At 47.1% G+C, this 24,258-nt stretch overlaps 1 long non-coding RNA gene across 1 annotated transcript in view; it reads right to left on the bottom strand.

Moving 5' to 3' along the window:
* LOC116531315 overlaps positions 1-5,495 on the bottom strand; it is a 12,128-nt gene extending 6,633 nt beyond the window's left edge. Inside the window, exons 1-2 of the long non-coding RNA XR_004260361.1 lie at positions 5,365-5,495; positions 4,753-4,921 (exon numbers count right to left, since the gene is read on the bottom strand). This is a non-coding gene — a long non-coding RNA (uncharacterized LOC116531315). The remainder of the gene's footprint in view (positions 1-4,752; positions 4,922-5,364) is intronic.
* Between the last annotated feature and the right edge of the window lie 18,763 nt (positions 5,496-24,258).

The following is a 24,258-nucleotide window of genomic DNA, read 5'->3' as shown; positions in this document are numbered from 1 at the left end:
GAAAGAAAGGAAGGGAGAAAGAAAGAAAGAGAGAAAGAAGGAAGGAAAGAAAGAAAGAGGAGGAAAGGGGAGGGGAAGGGAAGGGGAAGAAAGATGACATAGAAGGAAAGACATAAGTGGCAAGTGGTTGGCTAATATACCTTAGTGAACTGTTTCAGAAGAAAATTCAGCACAGTTCCAGCCTGTAGCTCCAAAAGCCTCCATATCTTGCCTTGTTCCCGTTCCTTGATTTTTGTCCCCTCTTCTTTCATTGACAGAGCAGCAGGGCAACTGCCTCAGGTGTGTGCAGTCATTTACTGCCCTGGAAATGTGCATCCAGAACAGAATATCATCCTCCCGGCAGCCGTCCATTCAGCCTCTGCATGGCCACCCAGTTTCCTTTCCTAAGATGTCCCAAGACCTGAGCCTTCTCAGTTTGGTGCGTGCTTCACTATGGCATCAACTCTCCAACTTCTTCCGTGCCCTCCAAGACCATATTGATAAGAAAACAAAAATCACCTACTCCCGAGCTGAGAGAGGAAGACTTCTTTTTTCTCTGTACAGCTTTTTATATGTTTAAATTGCTTACCATGTCATATGGATAACCTATGAAAAAGATTTCATGTGTATATGTTTTTAAATCACTTACGCTACTTGTTTGTAAAAACAAAAGTAAATTTTAAAAATGCCACAGACCTCTTCTTGCAAGTTAAAGAAAAAATTTACCTTCCTGTGTAATAAGAAATATCATAAGTCACACCTGTACTCCAAGCTATTTGGGAGATTGTGGTGGGAGCATCACTGGAGCCCAGGAGTTCTAGGCTGCAGTGAGCTAAAACGGTGCCGTTGCACTCCAATCTGGACAACAGAGCGAGTCATCATCTCTTTAAAAAATAATAAAAATAATTTTAAATATTTAAAAAATATATTGAAAAGAAATAAAGAAATATCACAAGTGAGCTATAATTTGTCCCAAAAGAGAATATGGATCTTTTCAAAGAGCAACATCAAAATGTCCAAGGCTAGTCACCATTTCTTTCTTGAGAACATTCACAAACCACTGCTCACCCTGGACTTCATCTTAAAAGCAGGTGCCACAGAGTTCCCTCTGCTCAACCCATGCTCACATCAGCAGTCCCCAAGCATGGACCTCACCCCTGGCCAGCCTTCCTGCAAGCCCACACGGAAGAGGGGAAGTGGGTCACACGGGGAGCCCATGCTATGAGTGGACGTGCCCTGTAGACGGAAGTGGAAGGGTAGGGCTGGAATGGCTTCTTCTTCCTTATTCCTTTATATTCTGTCAAGTTTTAGCAGCTCTCTCAACTGACTCATGCATGGACTTGTTCTAAAAGAAACTCTGTTAGAGGCAGCAGAGGTCTGAAGGTGCTTTAGTTCCACCCCTACAGAAGAGTGACGGTCCTGGACAGCCAGCAAGTTGACATTAGAACTCGAGCTAGAACCCAGAGCTTGCTCCCAGACAAATTCTCCTTCACCAGCAATATCTGATTTCCCAGAATCACCCTTCATGGCGTTCCCTGGACCAATTTTTTTGGTCCAAAAACAAGACAACTATGCCATTTCTATTTCTACACTATAGCTCATACAACTTAAATGGAGGACCCTGCTGTAAGAAGCATCCTCCATCACCAAAGCAAACTGGTTGATTCCTTTTTATTTCTCAAATAAGATTGGAAAGGGTCATTGTCTTGATTAGCATTTCTAAGCCTTGACACTGATGACATTTTTGGTGGGATCATTCTTTGATGTGGGACCAGCCCATGCTCTGCAACAGGTATTGTGGCATTCCTGGGCTCCACCCACGAGGCACTGGGAGCATCTCCTCCCTTCCACTTGTGACAAGCAAAAATGTCTTCTTTGGACATTGCCAATTGTTCCCTGAGGGGGCAAGACGCCCCTGGTTAAGAGCCGCTGATCTAGGGGAAACTCAGTTATTTGGTTGTTATTGAAAATACTTATCAAGAAAAAAAATTGTTCACATTAGGGCTTTATAGACAAATAAAATGGAAAACTGAATCCAAGGCATTCCTCCTCATCAGCCAGAGCCCAGAACAGCATGCAAGGGGTCCTAGAAAGATAGGCGAGGGCCTCAGTAAACCCTGTGACATGGCAGTCCATGTGTATTACTCACCTTTCCACGTGAAGGCAAAAGGATATTTGAGTCAGGGTTGAAAGCATACTGATAAGAGCAGAACATGGCCGGGCACGGTGGCCCATGCCTATAATCCCAGTACTTTGGGAGGCCAAGGTCGGTGAATTACTTGAAGTTAGGAGTTCGAGACCAGCCTGGCCAACATGGTGAAACCCGGTCTCTACTAAAAATACAAAAAAAAACTAGCCGGGCGTGGTGGTGTGTGCCTGTCATCCCTGCTACTCAGAAGGCTGAGACAGGAGAATCACTTGAACCTGGGAGGTGGAGTTTGCAGTGAGCCAAGATGGCAACACTGCACTCCATCCTGGGCAACAAAGCAAGACTCCATGTCAAAAAACAAATGGCAGAACATAAGTTCATGACCGTCAGATGAATAGTGTTGAGTGGAGAGAAACCAGAATGATGTGGGGTCCTTAGAGAAAGCCTGGCATTGTCTATTTGAATAATTGCTTACAAGCCTTGGACTAGCTGGTATCCTACTCAGCCTCTTTACTGAGAGGATGGGAGTATCACAGGAATTAGACATGGAGACTAGGAGTGCCTCGTGTAAGACACCTTGATTTATAAGTTGAAGATCTTGGAGAATTCTTGTCTTAAGTATTTTACAGTAATGTTGAGAGCAGCATGGAAGGTTCTATTTCTACTTTGAGAGGCTTGGCCTACTTGATTTGGCCTGTGTCAGTGGAGTGACAGCTCAAAGGCAGTTGGGTATTTTAGTTAGCATAGTTTGTACTTGAGGCTTTAAAGAGGGGTGAGGGATTTTGACAGAAGCAAGAAAAGTGTGACGGTCAATGAGAGCCATGAAAGGGCAAAAATGCAAGGTGGGGACCCAGGGCCTCAAGGGTGAGACCCTCAGGGGAGCAAAACTCCTGATCGTCCAGTTGGAAAGTATCTCTCCTTGCAAGAGGTTTACTGGGTACTGGAACTAAGAAGCTGTGCCGGGTAGGGAGGATCCTAGGAAGAGAGAAAAAGGTTCTGATAAAGGCAGCACGTGGATGCTTATCCAGTCCTGCCACAGGCATGGCTTGTGTGCTCTTATGAGAGTGGTAAGAGGTGTTCATGGTGAGATGTGTTGCTATGGGTCCATTCGGAAGGAAGTGGGGTGCCCATTGGTGGGGAAGATTCTCTCCTCTTATGAGTTAGTGCAGACACAAGTGGGAGCATCCCTCCAGAAAGTCACAAAAACATGAATGTTTAAAGTCTTGCTCCCTTTCGTGTTTTAAAACCAGGCAATGCCAAGTCCAGCATTCTTTTGATTTATATCTGCACGTGTGCCTACTGAAGGTGGGGGGGGGTTGGAATGAGCAGATTGGCCTGGTTTGCTCCCTTCGGGTCAGTTAAGTTGTGCCACTATCAGTTTTCACTGTGTTGATTTGGCCTTTTCTCTGATGGAGTCATCAGGGTGTTGGGCTAGCGTACGCTTTCAGAGAGAGGAGCGTTCTGCCTACTTACATTGGGTTTTGGGGTCATATCTCTGATTTCCAATTATAAGCCATTAACACAATTAATCATAAAAGCAAAAGTGGCTCAGTCATCAAATATAAGACCAGATCATATATTTTGTTAAGCTTTAGCACCTCTCTCAACTGACTCTCTCAAAGTGTCATCCTTCCTAACATTTTCTCACGTACGTCTACAGAGGGAGGCAAATTCATCTCTGTGTGGCCTGTCATCTTTTATCTTTGACCAATCAGTTTCTCTCCCCTATAATTTTGGCCTGCATCAGGGTGTTCTGATTTCTTTGAAAGTCCTCATGAAGAGTAGCCCATCTGGCTTTTTCAAACCATAAGGTGGTGTCTCTGGTAGCCACTAACAGCTGCAAAAATTGATACAGTTCAGGGAACCCAGGAAAACATGCCCCAAGGACCAGACTGAATGGATTACTAAACTCTTCTCCATTCTCACTGTCTGAAAAGCCCCTAACAATAGGATACGGACCTGAGCGAGTCCTTATTCAGTTGGGCCCTTGGGCCACAGGCCTTCCATCAAGATGGGGAAGCACCAATAAATCAGGATGAGGTAGGGAAGTGGCAGCAGGGGAGACTGGGGAGTAGGGGCTAAAGGAGAAAAAAAGTCCCTCAGACTAAAGAGGAATATTGGGTGTGGGGGGAAGCATCAGAGCAGGGCTTATAGAGGGGTGTGGGGAGGAACGGGTTGTGAGGTTTTGTTCAGGGTGGAGAAGTAGTGGGAGGAGAGGCTGGTAGTGAGGGAGACATCCTTAAGAGACTGCTCAGTTTGAAGCAGATTAGAGACACTTTCTCACGTTTCAGCCTCCTTGTACCAAGCAAAATTAGCTGACCTTTGAAGAGAGGAGATCTTAGAGCCCCAGAATTTGAGGGGGACTTATAGATGGACACGATTAGGGAGATTCCAGGTGCCTCAGAGGGGTCACTGCAGTCCAAGTTGCCTTCAGGGAATTCTTGGCATTTTTAGAGATAATGAACTAAATTCTCATCACAGTGGAAAACATATCATCGGAAGGGATTTTTAAAGGGGGTGAAAAGTAGGTTGAGAAATCCCCATTGCACCAAGGTTAAACAGAAGCCAACTACAAAACAAAGCCAGAAGAGCACTCAAGCGAAGAATCAAAATCAAGTCCTTACCACGCTGCCAGGGACGGATATCCAGAGCACGGGGCCAGGAGCTAGACTCATGGAGGAATCACTGATCAGTCACAGAAGGAGCTTGATGACCTCAAGGGGCCTCAGTCCCTGGGTGGAGAAGACAGGCCTCCAGATGGGCTTCCAATCTCATCCACGTTACAGCAGCCAACTGTCAAAGATAAAGACCTGACTTTGTTCAGGCTATGGCAGTAGGGAGAGCACCCAGATCCCCAAACCAGAGTGTCCTGGCAGGTGGTTTTGTCTAGACTTTCATAGGGAGGAGTGAACCAGTTCTAGATGGGAGTGATTTTACAGCTGGGATGTTTTTGTCATCAGGAGGCCTCTGTCAATCAGCTGGACAAGGAATATCTAGCTCTGTTTCTAGCTCCTTTGGAGGGACAAATAGTTCAGCTAATCATTTAATACACAAAGAATGGTAATTTGGAGGTTCTGTATGTGTCCTTATCACAGGAGACAGGGGGTCAACCATGACTCTTACGGGAATCACAAGAACGAGTAAGGGCATTTATGAATGGACCTCCTGGTCTGCTAGGGCTGCCATAACAAAGTACCGCAGAGCCGGGGCTTAACCACAGAGATGCATCATCTCACCGTGCTGGAGGCTGGAAGTCCCAGATCAATGCATGGACAGGGCTGGATTCTTCTCTGGCCTCTCTCCTTGGCTTGTATGTGGCCATCTTCTCCCTGTGTCCCCACATGGTCTTTTCTCCGCGTCTGTCTGTGCCCTCATCTCCTCTTCTTATGAGGACAGCTGTCAGGTTGGATTAGGGCCCACTCTAGTGACTTCATTTTACCTTAATCACTTCTTTCAAGACCTTCTCTCCAAATACGGTTACACTCTGAGTTACTGGGGGTTAGGACTCCAACATCTGAATTTTAGGAGGACACAAGTCAGTCCATGACAGCGGGTCTTCTCTAAGTCTCGTGGGGAAGAGTGGTTCTTTGCAGAAAGTCATTTCCTGGAACACAAAATTGTGGGAGACATCTGACATACAAGTGTGGGCGATTGCCCTTGGCTGTTTTCCAGAGGTCCAGGGCTCAGGGCAGCCCTGCACTGTCTCGGGGTCCCGAAGGAGTCCCCTCCATTTGCTGTGCTCCACCCCAAGCCTCCACGGGCTGATGGGGGAGGGGTGGGAAAGAACTTGCAAGGGAACTGAGACCAACTGAAAAAGGAAGGAGAAGTAAAGAAGACGTCTCTGTCTCCGGGGCTGAGGGATACAGGGGAAATGTGGTTTGATGTTGACAAAGGGGAGGGGGAATGAGAGAGCCACACAGCAGGAGGCTTGGCTGTGACAGACAGAAATTCTGAACAGTCTCAGAATGTGAGACACAGAATGTGAGACACAGCTGAGTGGGGGAAGATTTCCCCATGATTTTTGAGGCAGAATTTCACTCTTGTTGCCCAGGCTGGAGTGCAATGGTGCAATCTCAGCTCACTGCAACCTCCGCCTCCTGGGTTCAAACAATTCTCCAGCCTCAGCCTCCCAAGTAGCTGGGATTACAGGCATGTGCCACCATGCCTGGCTAATTATATATATATGTTTTTTTTTTTTTTTTAGAAGAGATGGGGTTTCATCATGTTGGTCAGGCTGGTAAAACTCCTGACCTCAGGCGATCTGCCCATCTTGGCCTCCGAAAGTGCTGAGATTATAGGTGTGAGCCACCATACCCGGCCTCCCCACGAGTCTTTAATCCATGTAGGCTTAGCCCCACAGTTGTTCGGTGAGCACACACATGACTATTCAAGACTGGAGTCTGATTTGTGCACCTCTGTGTTCAGCCCCTGCTAAAAAAGGGCTGGGAGCGGCGTGCATGGGAGGGCTTGCTTCATTCTGTGTGCCTGGCCCCCAGCAGGGTACCCCTCCTGCCAGATGTGTAGGCAGGCAACTGGCCTCCTTCCCGGACTGAGAGCTCCCTGAGTGCCAGGCACAACCTGCTGCCGCCTTCCTGTTGCCTCTGTACACAGCAGAGGCTTGTTGGAAGGAATTCCTGGGTCCCTCTGAAAATGTTCAGGCAACAGTCATGTATGAATCAATCTAGACCTTTTTTGGCATCTGATTATGTTTTCAACTTGCACCACCTCTTGGGGACACTGAAGTCATAATTCTTCCATTCCCTACGTGTCCCAACCAGGCAGGAGCTGCGTGGCTACCTAATCTCTTCTGGGTTTGTGATAAATGGGCGAGTGCTGAAAAAGAAAGGCAAACAAGCTGCTTCTCAAAAAAGTAGGGAGATGCCCTCTACAAGCCCTACACAGAGCGGAGAATGGGCCCTGCCAAGGCTGGGGAGAGAGCCTCGGGGAGGATACTGTGTCCAGGGGCCTCACCCTTACTGCACCCACCCTCCTCAGCAGTGCCCTGAAGACCTGAACTTAGCCCTGTGTGTGGACATCTATTGGAGAATGCGCTAAGTGCCCAGAAGAGAGACCAGGGAGATATTGGCAGCAGGGCAGGATGACAGAGGGGACACCGCCGCCATCCAGCCTCCTCCTTCCGTCTGGTGCTTAGGCACCCAGGTGCCACACACTTCCTGTGCTGCCCAAACCAGCGCCAGCTCCGCTCTAGAGGGAAGTAAGCGAACACACACAGCAGAGGCCTGGGAACAGCCAGGGAAGGAGGAGAGGCCAAACCCAGCGTCTGAGTGCTTTCTTTTTCGGAGGTGCTGCGAGGCATGAGAAAGCGAGCAGCAATGGCTCTCAGTAGCTCTCAGTAACCTTAGCAAGCGCCAGCGCTCAGCAGCCGCCCTTCCAAAGAGGGGTCGCTGGCAGCTGCAGCATCAGGCAGAGTTGCAGCATAGGACGCTTTTTATAGCGCTGCTTGGCTTCACAGTTCTCCAACACAGATGAGCTGGAGGGTGGATGGTTTTAAGATCCATTGTGTATCATGAAAGCACGTGGCCTGTCTTCCTAAGAGTTTCTGCATTTCCAACTATTTAATCCACAATAGAAAAAATCTAGAAAAACTAATGCAGTTAGAGGATAAGGTTTTCCTTGTGCCAGTGTGTTCATATCCTCCCCCGCACCAAAAATGACTCCCCCGGGCACCCCCTCTCCACCAGAATGTAGTATGGTCTCTTAAAACAAAAACAAAAGCAGCAGAGCCAGAGATAGAGCAGAAAAAGTAAGATGTGACATTCCTGCGACCTTTACTGCCTCAGGTCCTTTTCCAGGAGCAAATGAGCATCGTGCACCCATAGGAATAGTGCAGCATCCACGGAGGACCTGGGCCGACAGTGCTCTGAAATCGGTTTCGTGAAAGCATCTGTGAGTCATCCCTGTTCAAGAATGTTTTCATTAAGATTCAGCAGAAGCGATGTGCTGGGTCAGCAAGTACAGCCGCAAAACCGGGGCCTGCCAGCCTGGGCAACACAGCAAGACCCCGTCTCTACTGAAAATAAAAATTAATTAACTGGGTATGGTGGCGCATGGCTGTAGTCTCAGTTACTCAGGAGGCTAAGGTGGGAGGGTCGCTGGAGTCCAGGACAAGGCTGCAGTGAGCCGTGATCGTGCCACTGCACTACAGCCTGACCCTGCCTCAAAAACAAAACAAAACAAAAAACCCTGAATGCAAAGTGAACGCTTGCTCCTGTTCATCGAAGCACTTGCATGACAGGCCTGCATGGGTCCTGGCATCTGCCTGCAGACAAGGCCATGTCATACAGCAGCACATCCTCAGTCCAGCAGCGGGAGCTGCCTGCGAGGCGAGATGGTGATTAAACAGCTGCACGGCAGCAGGAAAGCTCCATCTGCCTCTCACTCCATGCCCTTCTGAGCTGCTGCAGAGATGCTGGGGGTCGCCTCCACACGCAGGCCTGCGTTCTAGCTAATGAGAGCCAGGAGACGGCTGAGATAAAGCAGAGTCCTCATGAGTGATCTGGAAAAACCCACTGCACTTTAAAACAGATCCTTAGATTCTGGGCTTCACCTCATTCAAGGAGGACATTGTATATGGAGATGAGAAAGAACAAAGAAAAATAGTTTTCAAAAGCTACCCTTTAATTCCCTGAGAAGCACAGCTCTCAGTGTCTACAAAAGGTTTAATCTGTGCTTGGTTGGTGGACAGAATAGTGCATGTGCTTGGCCCAGCATCCTACTCTGTGACATTCTAACCACATGAGCATATTGGGCAGTTGCCTGGGACCGGGGGCCGGTGCTGTAGCCATGACCTTGTGGCTAGTCCCTCCATGTGACCAAGCTGAAAGGCATTAAGTGGATTAAGCCAGTCTAAGTAACACGGAAGGTGCTCTTCCTCTTTTGCAGAACAAGGCTCTCATTTTCAGCTTTAAGGCCCCTTATTTTCCACTTCTGAGAGTCAGGACTATTGTCTTGGATTTCATTGAGCCAGCGCCCAGCACACCCAGCGGAGCTAGAGAACTCTCAGTCTCTTGCTGATGGCCTGAGAAAGATAGGGACCATGGGGGAAAGCAGGCCAGGCTGTACCCCTGGGTCAGAGGACTGGGAATTTCTAGGCGTCACCTGGCCTGTGACATCTGTGCATCTTTGGGGGCCAGGATCCCAGCAGTTGGCCCATGATGACACAGGGCTGGGGTAGGAGCCAGGCATTAGAGCCACAGAGCTTCTCCTGTACCTCAATCTCCAACAGCTGCAACTCTGTCCTTAACACATGCTGATAACAAAGTGGATGCAGCTAGTTTGAAGTCTGCTTATTCAGCCCGTATTGAATGAATGAGCAGTGAAACGCCTAAGGTGGGCAAAAATGAGCAATAGTCCCAGAAAAAACACAAATGGAGTGAATATGCAGTGGCCTATGCTTTACCAACCAGTAAGCATGACCACCTTATGCCATGGATATGGAGTCTGTTTGGGATGGGCTGAAGGCCTCCCGGTCCGGCAGAAATAGGCGAAGGACCCCTCTCCCCATGGTGAATGGACAGGCTCCAGGAAATCCCAGAGGTCATAGATTTGAGAAGTGAGGTCTAAAATTCCACTGGGGTACAAGACACAGAGAAGATAAGTTTATTATAGGGACCCCCAGGACCAGGCCCATGGCTAGGGTGGAAAGATTCCAGGGTGCTATCAGAGGGCAATACTTCCATCTTGGAGTCAAGTTATCCACAAACAAATGCGGGAATGCAGAAGGGGGCTGGAGGCGAGAACAGAAAGTTTCAGGGAAGAACAAGTATAAAATAACGAGGTGATTTATATAATTTATTGTATACTTCAAAGTAGCCAGAAGAGAAGAATTGCAATGTTCTCAACACAAAGGAAAGATAAATATTTGGGATGATCGATATCCCAGTTACCCTGATTTGACTGTATATCGTATAGAGGCATCAAAATACCATATATACCTCCAAAATATGTACAGCTGTTACATATCAATAACATTTTCCAAATAGAACTTTAAAAAGTACTTTGTGATTTAACATTGAAGCGAAGAAAAAGAAGAGTTTATATCTGTTCTGTAAAATCTATTCATTCATTCAATCACTCATTCTCCTGTGAGTTTCTACAAAAATTTCAAGTTCCACATCTACATACCTACTATGGAGAAAGAGGGCTCCTAGAGAGACCATGGAAAGGAAACACAGTTGGTCATTGTATTTTAAGCTGTGGCTTCTAGTCACTGCAAGGTACTTTCCATTGGCTGATGCGAATAAACATTCAAATAGACATTCAGAAAACTGGTCCTGCTGGGTGTGATGGCTCACACTTGAAATCCCAGCACTTTGGGAAGCCAAGTCAGGCAGATCATTTGAGGTCAGGAGTTTGAGACCAGACTGACCAATATGGTGAAACCCCATCTCTACTAAAATACAAAAATTAGCTGGGCATGGTGACGGCGGACGCCTATAATCCCAGCTACTCAGGAGGCTGAGGCAGGACAGTCACCTGAACCCAGTGAGCCGAGATCATGCCACTGCACTCCAGCCTGGGTGACAGAGCGAGACTCCCCCTCCAAAAAAATTAAAAGTAAGAGAACTGTTCCTGATCCTCTTGTTGTTGGGTAAGAAACCCAGTCTCATCGGAAGATGCTCCCGTTCTGACCCCCATGCTTCGCGGCCCCCCCTTCAGAGCTGGCTGAGTGTCAGCTGTGGAATTCTTGCTGGGTTCAGCAATTCCTTTGTCTCTCCAGCCAGTCTTCAGGTTCTGACAAGTGGATGAATTTTCCCTAAATTTTCATGTAACACAAAAGAAACTTCTGTGCTAAGGAACTTTACGGGGGGTGTGGTTTCTTGCTTGTGGCTGGGGTCCTGTCACTTAAGTCCCTCTGCTGAGCTGTGCTGGAGGAAGGATTGAGAACACCTGTTACAGTCACATGCCCTGAGGAGGCACGGGCGAGCAGAGCTGCCCTGGGCCCTACTCAGGACACCTGGGTGCCAACACCAGTCCTGCTACCAATGGGCTCTTGTGCCTCATTCCCATCATGTGGGGAAATATAAAAGGGCAAGGGGAAGGGGCGGAGTTTGGTATGGATCAGGATTTCTCAAACTCGGAACTGTTGATATCTTGGAACAGAAGATTCTCTGTTGCGGGGATTGTCCTGTGCATTGCAGGACGTTTAGCAACATCTGCGGCCTTCACTCTCCTACAGCTGTGAGAGTCAAAAATGCCTGCAGACGTTGCTGCATGTCCCCTGAATGGGGGAGCCTGCCCCCGTTGAGAGTCCTGGTGTAGGCCGGGTCTGTCTAATCCAGAAGACACATGTAGTCATTAAGCACGCGACTGGTCCAAATTGAGATGTGCTTTAAGTATAAGTGTGCACTGGATTTCAAACATTAAATAAAAAAACAAAAACAGATGTAAAATCTCCCATGAATATTAATATATTACATTTTATATTCTTTATATTTTATGTCTATTATTTGTTATAATGATGCTATTTTTGATACATCCAGGAGATTAAAACACATTGTAAGAATTCATTTCACCTCTTCCTTCTTTTTACTTTTTATAATGTGGCCACTTAAAAAAAAATTGAGATAATATATGTGGTCCCATTGTGGCCACATCAGATTTCTACTGGCCAGCGTGAGACTAGACGCAAGCTAAGATCCTCCCCATTCAGGCTAAAGTCCTCTCTACCCAGGTAGTCCCAATTCTTTGTGAATGACTTACTACTGCAGATAAAAGAAATCATTTTCCAGCACCATCTGCAGAGAGCTGAGGCATAACAGAGTGTGGACACGGAATCCCATCAGAAAATTTCCGAGGTGCATTTGAGTCTCTCTCTCTTCCACACTAAACTAAGCAAAACCTGCAGCATCAGTGTTTAGAGGCAACACCCTACTCCATTCCGCAGAGGAAGCAGCCCCAGCTGTCAACATCCTGTTCTGGCAGGCCCATGGATGCAACAGGCCCTGGAAAACCCCATGCAGAGGCCCGAGGAAGCCAGCCTCACTGTGGAAACTTTCCACTCCCAGCTACCCAGAAGTAAGTGAGCCTGGGACCTGCACTTCTCCCCTGTCGCCAGGAGAGCCAGCTCCTCATGGGAACCGGTGGAGTGCTTCATGATTTGCTATCTTTCCACGAAGATCACCTCTCTTCATTCCTGCAATAGTCATGCAGCTGTGAACTGAGATGTCTCCATTTTACATGTGGCCAGTAGAAATTTTGCTCCAGAAATTCCAGAATTCCAGTCATAAGAAATGTTTATTTCTTCTACTTCTTTTTCTTTTTTTTTCTTTTTTCTTTTTTTCTTTTTTTTTTTTTTTTTTAGAGTTTTGCTCTTGTTGCCCAGGCTGGAGTGCCATGGCATGATCTGGGCTCACTGCAATCTCCACCTCCCAGGTTCAAGAGATTCTCCTGCCTCAGTCTTCCCAGTAGCTGGGATTACAGGCACCTGCTACCACGCCCGGCTAATTTTTTTATTGTTTTTTGAGACGAGTCTTGCTCTGTTGCCCAGGCTGGAGTGCAGTGGCACAATCTTGGCTCACTGCAAACTCTGCCTCCCGAGTTCAATCAATTCTCCTGCCTGAGCCTCCTGAGTAGCTGGGATTACATATGTGCACCACCATGCCCAGTTAATTTTTGTATTTTTAGTAGAGACGGTGTTTCACCACGTTGGTCAGGCTGGTCTCAAACTCCTGACCTCGTGATCAGCCCACCTCAGCCTCCCAAAGTGCTGGGATTACAGGTGTGAGCTACTGTGCCCGGCCTAATTTTTATATTTTTAATAGAGATGGGGTTTCACCACGTTGGCCAGGCTGGTCTCGAACTCCCGACTTCAGGTGATCCGCCCATCTTGGCCTCCCAACGTGCGGGGATTACTGCCAGTGAGCCACTGGCCCACCATGCCTGGACCATTTCTTCATTTTGATCAAATTAAATGAATTCTAAGCCCAGATGCCACTGGTGTAGTCACAAATTCAGTCTCACCTTTTCTCCACTGTCCTGTCTCATCCCAGCTCCTGGAATTGTTCCAAAGGCAAAAGTCTGGGATCGTGAGCAAAGGAGAGTATGCATAGTGTCTTCTCTGGTTTTTCCTCCCTGGTCATCCTTACTAGATCATTGTCTGGGCCCACCTGGTACCTTAAGGAGATCTGTGTGCTGCTCACAGGATGCCCCACCCCTTCAAAGGTTTAGCCACCTCTGGGAACTATGACTCTGACAATCTAGGACTTAACTTCTGAATTCCCAACCCACCGACTCTCCCCTAGCCACGGAAAAGCAACCTATCTTGTCTCTGCTGGGCAGCTAGCTCTCCTGGAAAACAAAACCAAACCAAAAACATCAGCTTCAGTGGCCTTGTCCTCACATACGCCCCATCCTTGGGCATGAGCTAGCGTGATCTTCTGCATGACTTTAAGCTTTCAAAACAAAATCCGTGAGGGAAAATCTGCTTAAGTCCTACACCACAAACCTCCTAGCAAGACGAGGAGCTCGAAGGCCAGGCAGCTTTCTGGGAATGGCGGTATAAAAAAAGACAGCAGACAAAGACAGCTTATGCTGTTTTCACCCATGGAGAAACCAGGTGACCTGCTCCGGACTACATTTCTGTTAAGAGTCAGAGGAGGAACCAAATCCAGGACCCCTGACTTCATCTAAACATTTCATGAGCAGCTCCAACTCCATGCTCCATCCTGAAATCACCAAAGAGCATGGAAAGAAATCTGTCAGCTCTGCTTCACCATAAGCTGATGACCTACAGACAGGACAGAGAGACCTCCAGGCCCTCATTTCTAGCCCTTGAAGCTCCTTCCTCAAAGGAAGTTCTCTGTTCCCCACAACCAAGTTGGGGCACACTTCTCTGACTCCCTGGAGCATAGCTAGACCTTGCTGGAACATTTCAACAGGAACTTGTTAAAGAGGTGACATTAACACATTACCGGATATTCTGATTTACAAGATATGTTTCTCTCTCAACAATCTACAAAAATGTTTTTTTCTTTTTTAAAAAAAAGTCTTCGGAGAAACTCACAAGAGCTTCAGAGTTTCTGCAAAGAGGTAATTCCAACTGCACTGTTTTCAACTCGGTAGTTTTGGATGGAGGATTCTTTAGAAAAGCCAGTTTAGAGGTATGAAATGTAAGGTTATCTTAGTAGATGTAGTGCCTATCAGCCAGGATAACTAAAGGACTGATCAAAGTACTCTATCATAAAATTATAAAAGCAGCCCTAAAATTGGAATGCATCCTTGCCACACTAGCCGGCCTAACCGGGAGCTCTGCAGGAATCATCACTTAGACTGTGAAGTTTATTAGAGCAGCAAAAACAGAGAGCTGGGGCTTGATGTCCCCACAGGAGACAGGAATCACAGGACCTAATGTAACTTCTAATAAATGCGTTTAGCAAAGGTTTCTGTTGAACTTTAAGGAAGAAATGTTCTACACTACTCAATAAGCTTACCACATGCTGCACAGCTAATGATAGAGCTGGAAGGATCTACCTATTAAAAAAAAGCATGGCTTAATAAGACATGAGAGAATATAAAGCACACACAAACAAAAATCAAGTAAATTGTAACTCCTTAGAACACCAGATGTTTGTTGAAAATGACATCAACAAGGCCGGGCATGGTGGCTCACGCCTTTAATCCAAGCACTTTGGAGACCAAGGCAGGCAGATCACCTGAGGTCGGGAGTTCAAGACCAGCCTGACCAACATGGTGAAACCCCGTCTTAAAAAAAAATTTTTTTAAAGAAAGAAAAAGAAAATGACATCAACAAAAGTTGAGTTTCACAAACACGACATTGAACCCAAAAATCCAGACACAAGAGTGCACACTCAATGATTCCATAAATATAAAATTAAAAAACAGCAAGACCGGCTGTGAATAACCAGTAAGGCAGTTCTTCAAAAAATTAGAAATTGAATTGTCATACGATCAAGCAATTCCACTTCTGGGTGTATTCCCAAAAGAATTTAAAGCAGGGTTCCAAAGACATCTTTATACACCTGTGTGCAAAGCAGCATTACGCACAATAGCAGAAGGATGGAGGCCACGGAAGCGTCCATCAACAGATGAACGAATAGACAAAATGTGATGTACCCATACAATGAAAGATATTCAGCCTTAAAAAGGAAGGAGATTCTGATATACACTGCAACATGGATGGACCTTGTGACATCACGCTCAGTGAAATAAGCCAGACGCACAAGGACGAATGCTTTATGAGTCCACTTGCACAAAGTACCTACAGGAGTACTATCCATAGACACAGAATGTAGAATAATGATTGCCAAAGGCTGGGAGTTGTTTAAGGTGTGCGGAGTTTCAGTTTTGCAAAGTAAAGAGTTCCAGAGATGGATGCTGTTGGCAATTACACAACAATGAGAAGATGCTGAATGTCCTGGAAATGTATACTTAAAAATCGTTAAGATGGTAAATTTTATGTTGTGTGTATTTTACCACAATTAAACTTTTTTAACCAAAGGGAGGAAATGCAGGCAAATTAAGCTATGCAAAGGATGAGGGCTGGGCCTGGAGAAGCAGTCGAGATGGGCACCCGGGAGCTGTCTGTATTCCACAGTTTAATAGGAGTGCTGGTTACATAAGCCTTTTTAGTTTCCGAACTTTTATCAAACTATATACTTAGATGTTTGCCAGTTTTCTCAATGTGTGCTATGCTTTAATTAAATGTTTTTTTTTTAATTATAGGAACAAAAATAAAAAGCTACCTATACAAAAAGGCCACAAGGAAGAAAGGGAATCTAAATTCTAGAATGATATGCTAGGCTACTCTCTTTTGCTCACATTTTGCCCCATGATAGCTTCTGAAGCCCCCAAGTTTACAAAGCAACTCCGATTTTTGTTTTTGTTGCCACTTTGGTTAATGGGCAGGAACAGCCACCCCAAAAGAGTCAGCTTTTGTTTTTAAAAAAACTTTCTCCTAGGAGTCCCTCCCACAAGGCTGCTCAGTACAGTCCAGGCTCAGTCAAGCACTTCGAGTACAAAACAACTTGAGTGTGTGGAGATCTCACTGTGTGAGCTTTGTAGGGATTAAGCAAATCACAGGTGCACCCTTACCTGAACCAGCCAGCAGCTTATTCATTAATCAAGTGCTTAACAAGCTGTTCCTCCAGGTTCCCCTCTCAGCCTGGCAGACTGGTGTCTTTGGACTGGTTCCCAGTTCGGGGCCCCCTCAGCTCCCCTCTTCCACTCTTTGCCAAAACTTCTCCCTGCAGGTCCCGTCCTATGCTCTTCTCTGCTGGAACTCCCATGCAGAGTTGGCCTCTCCGGTTTCTCCTCCCTGTGTTTCGCCAGCTTTCCCTGACTCTCGCCCCCAGGCTGCTCTCAGGGCTCAGGTTGTGATCTGAACCAGTTTCTCCACAAGGGGTCCCAGGTCTGTCCTCTGAATCATCGTCTTTCTTCGCAAAGCTTTTCTTTCTACTTGGCTCCTATATCCTTTCCCTCACCTGCCTATAGCCCAAATGCAGCACGGAGCTCACCAAAACCAGCTCTACATGTCATTCCCGCCTGCTCAAGGCTTAACAATAACAATACTGACTTCTTACAAAAAGATAAGCCCTGCATCTAACGCTCACAACATCTTCATTTTACCAGGGAGGAAACTGAGGCTTGAAGAGGTAACTTGACTATGAGCCTAGAAAAGTGGCAAAGCTGCCCAGGGGGTGGCTCACGCTTGTAATCTCAGCACTTTGGGGAGGCCAGGGTGGGAGGATCGCTTGAGTCCAGGAGTTCGAGACCAGTTTGGGCAACAAAGAGAGATGTTGTCCTACATACAAACAATTTTTTTTTAATTAGCTGGGTGTGGCAGTGCGCCTATGGTCCCAGCTACGTGGGAGGCTGAGATGGGAGAATCGCTTCGGCTCAGACAGTTCAGGCTGCATTGCGCCGTGATCACGCCACTGCACTCCAGCCTGGGCGACAGAGCAAGACCCGATCTCATAAAAAATGGGGGGCCAGGCGGGACAACGCCAAGATGCAAGGGTTGCCTGGGTCTGGTGTGCTGCCTGTTGCATCAGTAGGGTATATTCGGAGCCTCCTCTGCATTCTGCTAAGCTGAAGTCCTCCGGCTGGGTGCCGTTTTCCCCAGGGAATCACGGCCTCTGAATGCTGGCTTCCTCCAGCCACTGTTAGAAGAACATTAACAGCAAATCATGGCATGTCAGGGATTCAAAGAACTCTTTAGAGGTCCTCTGGTTACATCTTTTGTTTTAAGCATCACATATAAGCCCAGGGCCCTCTGTTTACTTTTGAATTTACCCAAATAGAACCAACCAGGGAACAGATGTGTGCAGCTCACCAGGAATCCAGTTTCGGGAAAATGCTAATAGACTAAATGCTAGTCTCCAGAGTTGGGACTGGCTTCGTGTGAAATGCTTGGTTAGGGGACAGGGGCTCCCTGCTGAACAAACATCTCCCAAAGGCGTCTTGTGCCATCTTTAAGCTGTGGGTTGTGGGGGTGCCCATAAAATAAAACTTCTAAGGAAAAAAAAACACATATTATTTCAGACCCAGCTCTGTCCCCTTGAGGAAGCCAGCACTAACAGCCAGTTTTACCCTTTCCTGACAATCCCTTACAATCTGGGAGCAGGGCCCCAGGGCTCCCACAGGGCCCAAAAAGGACATGCCCGGGGCTCCTATCGCCTTAGAGAGCTGCTCACACAGTCTAGGGCGGAGTGAGCATCATACGGCTATGAAGAGAGACTAGGCCAAAAGTTCAGGCCAGTTCTGTTGAAAGAGAGAACACTTTTTTTTTTATTTTAATTTTTGTATTTCTTCAGACTTTGCTCAAGATCACGAGAAAAGAGAGAAGGGAGAAAAAAAACACCTCCATCCTCTAAAGTTGAGCAGGGAAAGGATGGTGAAAGACTCGTCCTGATGACGGGCTTTTGTAACTGAAGATCCAAATAAGATAAAAAATTAAAAAATGCTTCTTTTCCATTTCTGCAGGAAGTGACCATCCAGGAAAGGCTCTACTTGCCTCCCCCTCCTCTGAAAATGAGGCTCCTTCAGTCAGAATTCAACCCAACCTTCTCCACTTTCTGCCTCCATCACCCTTGTGGGGGCAGAAGATACAATGGTCTGCAGCTCACAAGCAGCTGCTCCCACAGGAACTGCCTCATTAAGCTCTGTGACCAGCAACTTCCCAACTTAAGAAAAGCTCAGGCAGGACCATTCTGCATGCCGCTTTGCACTAAGTCTTTTTTCCAAGAACCCTCACTACGTAAAACATTCTAAACTCGGGAGCACTAACTTTTGCACTGTTTCCCACCAAGCCCCAGAGCTTAGGCTAGCATCACACTCCCCGTTTGCCAGGTCTGAGCTCGCTGGAGGAAAATACAAGTTCCTCTTTCAGCATCTTCCCTTGGCTTCTGGAGACCAGCTTCCCAGCTACCAAAACAGAACGCTTCCCAGGTTTTCCTCCCACGTCGATGAACTTTGCTCCTTGATGAAGCCCTAGCTTCCCCTCTAAACAGCACTGGATTATGTCCAACCCATTTCTTCAGCTTCTGCAAACATTAACTCAGCAGATGTTTTTTTCAAGAGGTTTGTGTTCGGCTTTTGAGTTGGTTTACCAGGCTGCCAGTGGAAAGTCTGAGGGGCGTATCAGCAGCATTTTACCCCATCCCCCCATCCCTCCCATCCCCTCTGGCCAGCAGGGCAGGAAAAGGAAGCCTGCTTGCGTGCACAAGCCTGCTGGCAGGCAGGCCGTTGCCATGCACTGTGCTTTCCTCTGTAGACAGAAAGGGACTGCGAGGGAGGAAGGATGAGCAACTCCTTCCTCGGCTGGTAGGGTGCTTGGCTCCAAGAAACGCTCCTGGTCTGGAGTGAACGTAGGACCGTTTTCCTCTCATAGCCAGCCACACACAGCTGCCTGTCTTCGGACATCTTGCCCCCACGAAGGACTGGTTCCTTGAGCAGGCTTCTCAAGGGAAAGGGGGCCAGTTCACCCGGAGGAAGGAAACTCTCCGCAGACCCTGCAGGAAGGCAGGCCTGGGGCGCCTGTTCCCCGGGGAGCCCGGAAACCCACAGGCAGGAGCCATTAGAGGGCAGCACGTGCCTGTCTCATAGCGCTGAGCAGGCTTGGTCTGGTCGGGGGCGGGGCGGGGGGGCGGGTGTGTGTGTGTGTGTGTGTGTGTGTGTGTGTGTGTGTGTATGTGTTTCCAATTACAGGGTGTCTCAAAAAGCAAAAGCACTGTGGCTCCAGCGTCAGCAGAAAAACAAGTTAGAAAGACAGGCGGGGGAGGGGGGAACCCCTCCAACTCCAAAGCTGTGCCAGGACGCTGCTCTTGGGAAAGCTGGGCTGCAGTCCCCGCGCGTGCTAGGAAGCTAAGTGGAGGTCATAACACCTCCTGTCCCCTTAGAGCCCCTGGGACCCAGCACCCGACCCAGCGCCCAGAGCCAGTTCGCAGAGAGCGCGCTGGGGAGGCTTGGGCGCCATGCCCTTTGGGTCACTTAGCTCTTCAGCCTCCTGGAATGCAAGGACAAAAGAGCGCCTTGGTGCTGGCAGAAGCCGGGAGCACGGCTGGGTTTTACAAGGAAAGACGAAATCCGATCCCAGCAATCGGGATAGATCACCATTGCCCAACTCTGAGGTGACCCAATTCAGGGTCCAGCCGCTTGGCTGCGAACATACGTGTGTCACAACCCCAGCTTGTACCCCGGCCTTGCCAGAGAGGTAAGAAAGTGGCATCCCTCCCTGAGGCCGAGAGTGCCACTGGGCCTCCCCTTCCAGGGCCGATCTGCGTTTCAAAGGGCCCCTGGGGCGCCCAGGATTGGCCTCTGCCCCTCCTCCCACGGCACAACTCCTCTTCCCAGATTGACCAAGGGGTTCCACCCCAAGGAAGAGCTCCTGCGTGCTGGAAAGAGTCTGGGGCAGCACAGTGGGCCTCCCCTCGGTCTGGGTCACCAGAGGCAGGGAGGGAGGGGCTTGTGTAATCTTACTATTCATTTCTCCGTGCAAGCTCCTCGGGACAGCCCTGAATTCATGACACCATTTCACTGGAAGACCTTTGACCCCCAAAGGCTTGGGCAGATGAAAGTGTCTAGCAGAGGTGACAGGTGACCAAACAGCCCTGAGGTCTCACCACCTCCTCACAAGCCCAGGGCTGGGTGGTGGGGTTCTCACTGCCGTCTCCCCACCCGGATTATCCTTGCATTTCCACTCCTCCACCCTGGTCTCGGAACCCAGGAGGCGAGTGGATAGCCAGTCCCTTCTCACGGGTGTTGTCCAATCTGTCACTGCGCCTGACGTTTCTTTAGGAAGTGGTTACTGTTTGTTGCACACCATTCACAAATATTTCATTTTCAGATCCTGCGCACTGCACACTGGGTGCTAAGCCTCACAGGCCCTCTGAGTGGCCCAGTTTCGTACTCTTGGTCATCAGCATCTGATCTGCCTCCGATTTGCCTCCTTCCTCATTCAATTCAGCGGTTTCAGTTGACAAAGGCTAGGGAGCCTCTAACCTGGGGGCGTGCTAACCATAGAAATAGCACTCACAATCTAGCGTAGAGTGCGCCAGTAACTGAATGGGAAACTTCACGTCGCTGATGGCACTTCCAGTTTCCAATAGTGTTGGGCTAGATACTCAGACTAAATTTCCCACTGACAACAGTTTACAAGGTGGATAAAATATAAAACAACTCACAATCTTTCTGTTTAAATTGTTAAATAGTAAGAAGCAATATTGGCTGTTGATCCAGGGAATCATGGGGGACTGCGAGTCATTCATCTCCAATCCTGTAGGCATCAGAAACAAAATCATGGGTGCAGTAATTCAAAAGTCAAACTGACACGTAGTTTTCATGAAATTCTCCTAATAAATTATCGCCAAAAACTATTAAGCTGGACAAAAATTACATTGCATGAAGATTTGTACAATTTCTTTTCTGATAGACTAATTCCACCTAGTTGACAGCTCTGTTAGATTCCTTTGGGGCCCTGTTGTCTGCCTTGCGGCTGTACCGTTCCTATACAGAGACTACAGAAAGCACCTGCCGTTGCTGTTTGCAGCCATGACGGAAAAAACGTCCCACTCCCCTCTACCCTTCCAGTGTCCATAATAAACAACTATCAGGTCTTCTTAACCTGTTAGATTTTTAATCACACTCACCAAAAAGGCTTCATTCTTCACTGCTATGATTTTGAGCACATTCTTCACCTCCCTGAGTCCGTTTCTTCATCCCTAAGATGTTAGTAATGTAACTATCCCATAGCGTTATGGTAAAAGTTTAAATAAGATAATGCAGAGAAAACATTGAGCACCACGAATCAATAGTAAGTGCTCAATTAATGTTATTACTATTGTTTTAGTGTTAGTATCAACCATAAATGGTTATGATTGCCATCTTGTTTAAGAACATATCCAATGTTTGAATCTCTTTGGAAACATTGCACCAAGCATTCAGACTTATTAAAAGTGAGACATACTTCCTCATGAAGCAGCCCATCCATTCTTGGACAACTTTGACTACTGTGAAGTGCCTCTCTGTGTTGAAAATGAAGTCTGACTCCAGCGAACTTACTCCTCTGCCTTGGAGTCCTATGTCTGATTTCTCTTCCTCAGTATTTGAATACTGTTATTACATCCTTTTTTCCCTGCACTAAGCATGCTTAATTCTTTTTTTTTTTTTTTTTTTTTTTTTTTTTTTTTTTTTTTGAGATGGAGTCTTGCTCTGTTGCCTGGGCTGGAGGGCAGTGGTGCGATCTCGGCTCACCACAACCTCCACATCCCGGGTTCAAGCGATTCTTGTGCCTCAGCCTCCCAAGTAGCTAGGATTACAGGTGTGCACCACCACGCCCGGCTAATTTTTGTATTTTTAGTAGAGGTGGGCTTTCCCCATGTTGGCCAGACTGATCTCAAACTCATGAATTCAGGTGATCCACCGGCCTCAGCCTCCCAAAGTGCTGGGATTACAGGTGTGAGCCACCGAGCCCAGTCCCATGCATGATTCTTTCGACCTGCTCTGGTTGCTCCTGACAAATGCGGATGGTTGCCATTTCCTCCTTGAGTGTGGTGCCTGACCAGCTGCTCACTCCAGACGCTGTAGTTCTCTAAAGTCTAACCTCAAATGAGCTTTGTGGGGTCCACATCTGCTGGTGGCTTCTTTTATCCTACTTTTGACTAAAACACTTTTAAGTCTTTCTTACTGCTCAGCTACAGCTCCCTTATCCTGGTCCTGTGCAATTCATTTCCTCCCCAGGTGAAGACAGTGGTATATTTTCTTGTTAGAATCAGCCCATTTCCTTGCCTTCTAAGACGTTTTTGGATCTTGATTCTGGCTCGTTAAATGTGTGCTCGTCTTTCAACATTCAGTAACCAGCAAATTTGATGAAGAGTGACCTTTATGACTTCCTACCAGAAACATGATGAAAGTTTTGGACAAGACATGGCTGAGGAGCCCTTCCTTGTCAGGGCCCAGCTCTGATATTCGGAGCCTGGCCCATCAGTCACCTCCCACAAGCTAAGGCTGCCTTCCCCTTATGCCTATGAGGCATGTTCTGCCCAGTGTAGGCCTTCACAGCAAGGGGCAAAGGGGCAAGTCAACGGTGCTTGAGAACAGTGGGGGGGACGGGGTATGGGACTGCATGGGAGATGAAGCACAGAGGGTAGAAGGGAAAAAAAAAGGAGGAGTGAGCAAAACAAGGATGATAAAGAAGGAAAAAACCGTGTAGGATAGTAATTGGGTAAGTTAGAAAGAGAGGAGAAAATATTGGAGGAAGTAGGTAGGGATGAACAAAGAATTTTCAAAATGGACAGCAGAAACCAATGTAACAAAGATGACGAGATGGAAATAGTCAAGGATATTGGACCAGGCAAAGCCCTAAGGCAAGAGGGGACTAAAAGCCACCAGACCAAGGAGAAGTTCTCCAGGCCACCCCTGTGGCCACGGGGATTGTTCATTTGTGGGTTTCATGCCTATTACTGGAGCAGCTGAAAGCAGCCTCATTTAGACAGAGGAACGACCTTCCCAAGACCCATTTGGATTCTAAGAACATTGGTTTCACAGAAGGATGTTTTTATGTCCTGAGAATCTTTAGACATAGGAAATATATACATCAGGCTTTGCTGAATACACCTGCCTGGAAAGAGCAAGACAGCTTTAAAATAATCTGTGAAGACAAACCATGATCCCACTATGTTTTGAAGCTCCAGGGTTATGATATGTAACTCCACAGAAGCCTAGCATTTCTTCTCATCTGAAGCTCTCCTTTCATTTGGGGAGAGCAGCCTTTCGACAGACGTTTGCTGAATGGACAGGAGACTCCTAAAAGCAGAATTCTTCACATTCTGTGGACCAGCCCTGGCTATTGGGAGCAGGCCTTAGCCAATCTCTGTGTGCAGCGCCTCTTAGTCTCACCTGCCTGCTACCTTATGTAGGCATGGAACTTAATATGCTAGCTATGTTCTCCTAACCTCAGATATCTGTAAAACCAGCCACAATAAGATAGCATTGTAGGGCACAAAATGCTTAGAAGAGATTTCTTTGAAGCAATGCTTCCCAAACGTTTTTGAATGCAGCTTATGGCAAGAAACACATTTTACATACATCCCTACTCAGTACACAGACACACATACACACACTCATACTCAACTGAAACAAACATCTCATGAAACAATATTTAATTTTACTTTCTGTAATACATACAGTACAACCTGGTATTTTCTGTTGTTTCATTGTTTTAAAATTCTGTGCACAGCTTGCTAATAGGTTAAAACTCACAGTTTGAAAAGCTTGGGCCAAAGGGCTTCAAATAGGGGTGACAGATTGAACACACACATTTTATCACCTCTCCCTTCAGAGATCTCATTAAAATGATAATAAGGAAACAAAATGGCAGAAACCCCCATGGACAAAGAGCAAAGGAGAGGGATATCCGCAGATAGGGAACCTCAAGAAGTATCTATCACAATGAGTGACCCACATCCCCTGTAACAGCCAATTTTGGTGGCCCTCCAACAGCTCTTACCTTACTCTTTTTTGGAATAGGATTCAGATTCAGATTCTATTTAAAATCCCCATATTCTACTGCAGAGTCATATTACCAGGAAAGACCAACCCTAACCCCAGTTCTACAAAGTAAATATTGATTAATCTAAGATAACTCTACTAGC

Source organism: Sapajus apella, unplaced genomic scaffold (assembly GCF_009761245.1).
Source record: "Sapajus apella isolate SASKATOON/1434 unplaced genomic scaffold, GSC_monkey_1.0 scaffold70, whole genome shotgun sequence".
Lineage (NCBI taxonomy): Eukaryota > Metazoa > Chordata > Mammalia > Primates > Cebidae > Sapajus > Sapajus apella.
This window is presented reverse-complemented; position numbering and strand designations above follow the sequence as displayed.